Here is a 7277-nt window from a genome sequence, read left to right as displayed (position 1 = left end):
CGCCCCAGGCTTCCTCGTCCCCCCTGCCCTGGACGCAGGGTCCCTCGGGCTTCACCAAGCGCCTCTGGTCCCACTCTGCTCAATTCCTGGGTCCTCGGGCCACGTGCACAGGGCTCCTTACCCGGGCCCAGCCCAGACCACCCTCTGAGCACCTTCTGTGCTTGGTCACGTGGGGTTTGTGGGTCTGGGGTTTTTAGGTGCCCCCACCTCAGAGCCTGGTGAGTCCATCCGCCCAGGCTCGTGCTGGGACCCTGATGTCCCCCTGTCCCTTCCTCTCCCTCACATCTTAAATCCAACTCCTATCGCTTCAGTTCCTAGGTGCTCTGGACCCGGGCCCATTCTTCCCCCCTCTGGGTCACTCTCCTGCCTCAAGAGTACCCCAAGCTCACCCCTATGACAATCTTTTATTTCATGGTCCCTGCTCTGGAAGATAGAGTGTCACAGGGCTGCTTACGAAACGAAGGAATCTTTCTACTGATAAAGCCAACAGAGGAAAACAGCCATGAGATGAAGAGAAGGACCCAGTTCCCCATCATGTGAGCACCTGGATCCACCCATGCCTGAAGTCAGACATTTTGGATCTTATGTTACGTGAACCAACAATTTTCCTCTGAACCTCAAGAGTTAAATTTTACTCATTTGCAACCAAAGGAGGCCTGAGTAGGAGAGAGGCAGCATAAACCAATAGGTGGGCGTATGCCTTTTGGAACCAGGAAGTTCAAGTGTGGATCCTGGGGTTTCCTCTTCAATTTGATCCTCCTTGAAAACAGGTCCTCAGTGACCAGGCTTGTACCACCTGCCGATCTTTGAATGTTTGCTTAACAGAAACCATCAAGCTGCATCCAGACGTAGGCAAAGGCTTCTTCAGCTCCGTAGGAAAGGAAAGATTGCTGCCTTGAACTGATTGAAGTTCAGAATTTCTAATCATAAAAGCACTGTTAAGAAAGTGTCAGGGAGTGAAAAGGTAAATCTCAGGTGGGCAAAAGACCGCAGCAACATGTGCATTTGAGCTGTTCCTACAACAAATACATAAAGAATTCTCTGAACCAAATTAAAAAAAAAAAAAAGGACAACCGGATTAAACAAGGAACAGAGGACTGTTGTGTGAAATACAAAACAAATTCTAAAAACTTGATGATAAGAAAATAACCTAAATGAAAAACAGGGCAAAGACCTTACAAAGAACTAACCAAAGAAGATACAGACAGCAAACAAGATTTGAAAAGGAGCCCAACGCCCTATGCCACCAGGCGATTGCCAGTGAACCAGCTGAAGCCACCACCCACCTGTGAGAGTTGAGAAAATCCCACATCCTGACTGCCCAGATTCTGGGAGCTCTTGATCAGCACAGGAGGGGGCGCAGAGGGGCGCAGAGGGGCGCGGCCACCAGCAGTCGACTTGGTGGGTCCTTACTTAATGTCCTCTCACCACGTGATCCAGCAATTGCACTCCTTGGTATTCACCCCAGTGAGCTGAAAACTCATGAGCACAAAAACCTGTGCAAGAGGGTCTACAGCAGCTTCATCTATAGTTGCCCAAAGTAGGAAGCAACCAAGGTGTGCTACAGTAACTGATAGATAAATACGCATCCAACGGAACAGAGATCGTGACACCCTGACACACGCACAGCTTACCACGGCATAGGGTGACGAGATTTTAAGATGCAGTAACGTGTCCTAACGTGCCAAAGTGAGCTACAGCACGTGCTAACGCAGCACACCATGGGATATAATTGCATGCCCAACGGACAGGAACAAGCCCGACACCCCATTCCCTGCCACTCCGTAGAGCACGTTCCACACCCTTGACAGCATTCCCTGTTGGTCAGCGTTTACCTGGCAAGAGCAGCCTAGAGGAGGGACGGTCTGTCTGGGCCACAGTTCCCAAGGTCCCAGTGCACGGTCACCAGCTCCGCTGCCCTGGCCCGCGTGAGCAGAGCCTCATGTGGAAGGCCATCAGGGGAGAGGCTTGCTCATGACCACCAGGAAGCAGAGAGCTAGGAGGGGCCAAGGGCAGCACAGTCCAGGCCAGGCCCCAGCAGTCCACGCCCTCCCGTCACATCCCACCTGCCTGAGGGACCACCCAGTGACCAGCCGTACGGTTAAGCCCTCGGATGGAGTGATGCCCAGACAAGGCCACCACTGTCACGTCTGATCATTCCACCTCTGAACTTTCCTGCATTGCCAGACGCATGAGCTTTTGTGGGGACATTTAAGATCCAAACAGTAACACGGCCGTAACATATGACAACATATCACAACACATCATGTCACAGGGTAACATGTCATGACATAACATAAATACCATAGCACAGCACAACACGTGATACCAAATGGTGACACGCCATGAGAGGATTCCACAACACTGCCACAACATGGGACAAAGTGACAAAACAGGCCATAACACATGATAACATGCCACCGCATGTTATGAATCACATAACACATCATGTGATATCATAGCATGTGATAGCATACCCTGATAGCATACCACAACACATAACATGTACCTCAGGTGGCGTGGCATGTCAGAACATGTGATAACATGGCAAACACATGTGATGGATCATGTGACATGTGATGCCATAAGGTGACACATTACAACATGCCACAACACATCATAACATGTCACAAATAAGATGGCATAGCCTAACATAATGTGTCATAACATATTATGACAAGTTGTAACATTTGTGACATACGATTACATACATAAATTTCCATGTTGCGCCACAACAAACCTGATCTATGATGGCACTGTACTGTAAGTTCCCCTAACGCGCCAGAACACACGATGACATTACCACAACATGAGGAATGCTGGCATGCTGCAACTCACGGTAGTGCTCCCTGACATGGCATGACATGCTGCATCTAAAGACAACATGTCATAGCATGTAACAACACAGAACAACATGCCGTGACATGCCATAAAATATCACAACACATTGTGCACGACAGTGCCATATTTTGAGATGCTGCATGTGATAACAACACGCAACACCATCACATGAGGTGGCCTGTGCTAACAGTGAATTGTAAGCACCTTGACACAACATGCAATGCCATAACGGGCCACTGCACCCAGAAGCCTGTGGTCACACAATAGCTCACCGTGACATATTGCAACATCTCATAGCATAACCACATTGTAAGGTACAAAAGCATGATCTACCCCAAAGTGAAATGTAGCCACAGAACACGAAATAGCATGTGAACACACATTCTATAAGGTACAAGAACATGTCACAACATGCTACAGCATGCCATAGCACCTGGTGACAGGCCATGACACACTAGAGCACTTTTACACACCATAGCATGAACATGTCACGACATCAATAACATGTCATAGCCTGTGTTAACATGCCATATGATGCACATCATGACATTGATAACATAGAACAACATATGAGGGCATGTTATGCACAACATATGATGGCAGCTGTAACAATGACATGTGATGGCATTTTGCAGCACATTGTGACATACTGTTGTGTACACAGACCCTCCATAGCACATGCCACACTGTATCATGCCATAGCACGTGATGTCTTGTCATCCAATGTTCCTCAACATACGGCATGCCGTGGTATGCTTCACAGTGACTTATTATAACAAGCTGTGTCGTGTTGTGGCATGTGATAACGTCCCAGGCTTTCACAGCATTCTTACTGTATGGAGAATGACATGACATACTGTGATGTACGGTGACACTACATTGTAAGGAGCAGAAATGTATCAGAACACCCCACACGATGAAGTGCTATAGTGTGCCACACTCAGGGTGCCACACCAAAAGCCACATGGCATAACATTTGATAACATGTGATAACAAGGTATGGCAACATGGCATACCTTGTCGTAGCATGAAAAGAGTTGCCGGGACATGCCATAAAATGGCATGATATTTTATAACACATTATAACATGCGATGACACTATATTGTCAAATGCAATGACATGTCACGGCATGTTGTCACATGCTGAGGTTACACTCAACAACACCCCCACATGGTAACATACCATGACATGTGGTGTGTGATAATGTGGTGTTGTCACACAGCCCTACACGTGGTAGCATGTAATGCTGCCATATTGTAAGATGCAACGACACAATATAATACATGGTCGCATGAAATTGCATGTCACAACACACGGAATTACATGTCATAACATGGGAGGATATGATGGCTTGTTATCACGTTATAACATGTGATAACATGTCATGACAAATAATAAAGTGAGACAGCAAGGCATAACATGTAATAACATATGATGGAACGTACCGTAAGATGCAATGGCGCATTGTAGCTGCATCAACAGGCCATGACCTGTGTTAACATGCCATATTATGCACATCATGACATTGATGACATAGAACATACATGAAGGCATGTTGTAACACATAATGGCATGTGCTATTTTCTGCTATAACATGCTACAGTGTACCAGAACATATTGAAACCTCATAACATGCACAGCCCTGTATTGTAACCTGCCGTGGCATGGTAAGACACACAAAGACAGACCACACTATGAGATACAATTCCATGCCATAAATGGTGATAACATGCCCTAACACACTAAGGCAAACCTAACCATGACATATACAGCATTCTATAATGTGTTGGAACACAGCACGGCACAACTTATGACATGCTGTGGAATACCCAAGACTTCCATAACATATGACAACACTCTGTAACATGGCATGGCATGCAGTGTCCTAAGGTGACGTGTCTTATTATGTTACAACATGCCACATAATGAAATAACATGTCATGGTGTGAAAACACGGTACTATGAGCAACAACGTGCTGTAACATGTATCATGCCATAACACGTGGCGTGTGACATGCAGTAACATATAATGTACCATGACATGACAGAACGGGACATAGTCTGATATTCCAAACACGGAGTGCCACACCACAATGTAAGATGAAATGCCGTGACATGTGTCAGCATCAACAACATGCCGTAACATGGGGGACACGCCATGGCGTTGGCGAGCATGTGCAGACACACTGAGACAGGCGCAGCTCCCAGGGCAGGCAGTGCACATGAAGGTGCAGGGCATTCCCCAGCCTGCAGCAGGTAACACGCCAACCCTGGGGACAGCAGCGTGGAACAAGGCGTGAATCACGTCTCAGAGGTTTGGGTCAGAAGTGGCCTGTACAGAGTCGCCAGCCCCGCCCCAGCCCCCTCCTCTGCCCGTGGCTCGGCTGCAGGGTCTGCGGGGCACGGCCTGGAGGCACATGAGGGAGGCCGAGGCCTGGTGCAGAGGGACACAGTGTGACCAGCTGTAGCGTATGGGTCCAATGTCTCCAGTGCAGAAATGAAACTGCGGAAAACGGCACTTCTCACCCACGCGGGAAGGTCTTTGGGGCCAATTTTCAAGGACTGTTTGCGATTCTGCTGCCCGTGGGGAGCCATGTGCAGACGCGTCCCCCCAGGCCTCTCACTGCCTGCCCAGAAAGCGAGGCAGATGTATTTTCTGTCCCAGAAGTCGAAGTGACCCCTGACCCAGCCCCGCCCCCCCACCCCCCCACACACAGCAGCTCGGGGGACTATGCAGTCCAAGCTGCATCCAGGGACACCCAGGCACGGGCCGCACGTCCTCCCCCCTTGCTGAGAGGATCCGCCTACATTGTGTCATGCCAGTCTCAGGGCCAGAGATGGGGGACGGGAGGGTGCCACCCAGGGGGAGGCCAAGGGCAGCTGCACACCACACTGGCCACGTCAGTACGTGTTCCCTCGACCCTGGCCTTAATACCACCCACATCAACGTCAACTTCAAAAACATTGGAGAATTCACTCCGGGTAAGAGCTTCACCCAGCTTCCCTTCCCCTGCCCCAGCTCTGTTTCCTGTCACTCGTCACTCTGGTGGCAGCTCTCAAGGGACACGGTTAGACACCATAGCACCTCACCTCTGACCATCCCACAGCATTGCATAAAGGCAGGACAGTGTGGCAGTCCAGAGGACAAGTGCACCCTCCTCTGAGGGCTGCAGACAGTCCTCCTGCCTGTCCCTTCAATCTGCCGTTAACAGGTAGAGATGCCGATCGTCAGACGACAGGCGGCCCCTCTGGGGCCTTTCCCGAGCTCAGCTCCATCCGTCAAGCTGAGGTCTATCTGGGTGGGGGTCGGGGGTCCTTGTCACACCCAAGTTGGCCTCTGGCTTGCTCTGCCTTCAGTCTTCCTTCAGAAACAAATCATCTTCAATGGACTCAGCAGAATCCCATTCTAGAACTTGCCATCATTTCTAATGAATATGATTTTCTTAAGAATTTAAAAACTTGTCCACCAGCATTCGGGGTTCCCAGTGTCCACATTATAAATTTCATTGTAGCTGAAAAGATCTGAGTTCAAACACAGAAGCACTGGATCATCACCGGCTCAGAGACTTCCGAAGGCATTTCACGCAGGCCATCAGGGTCCAGTCACCAGAACACTTCACAGTCGCTTCGTAATATCCATTTGTAAGGAGACTCAATTAAAAACCAGTTCTTGATGAAACATTAGACACTTGAACAGATCAACACTCCATACAAAACCCCGGTGGGTGCGACGGAGCACAGAGATGCACCGCCTGCCCGCAGGTAACACGGTGACATGTGCCAGCATCAACAACATGCCGTAACATGGGGGACACGCGCCAGCCATGGCGTGTCACGCATGTGTCCGGAGCCCTGAGAACTGGACACTGTGCCTGTCACTGTGAAGGAGGGGACAGGTAGGAGAGGCTGCAGCTGCTCTGGGAGCCCAGGGGGGAGGAGGCGCGGCCACCACTGGGGGATGGCAGGGGACTAGGGTTCCCACTGGCTCCCCTGAGAACTCTGGCACTCACTGCAGCCAGCCAGGGGTCTCGAGACCTGAGGACCAGCCTGCCAGGGGCTGGCTCTGCGTCACATGTGGGGCCCAGCCGTGGGCTCCCCGTCCAGCAGAGGCCCCTTGTCACTCACGTCCCTGCACAGTGTGGGGGACTCGGTGAGGGGGGGCGTTTACTGTCCTGGCTGGGTCCTGTCTGGCTGCGAAGGCCGCAGCAGTCCCAAGAGTTCAGTGAAGGGCCCCCGTCAGCGGGTTGCTACGGCAGTAAATCCCAGCGCTAAGTCTCGGAAAGGGAGTGGCCCACCACCAGGGGCAGTTTTCTCTCTGGGACTTTGGCCAATGTCTAGACACAGTTCTGGTTGTCACTGGGTGGGGTGTCACGGCATCTCCCGCGTGGAGACCAGGGACGGTGCAGACACACTACACAGCTGGGGACATCAGAAC

This window comes from Marmota marmota, unplaced genomic scaffold (genome assembly GCF_001458135.2).
Source record: "Marmota marmota marmota unplaced genomic scaffold, marMar, whole genome shotgun sequence".
NCBI classification, from domain to species: domain Eukaryota; kingdom Metazoa; phylum Chordata; class Mammalia; order Rodentia; family Sciuridae; genus Marmota; species Marmota marmota.
Note: the sequence above shows the minus strand (reverse complement) of the source record.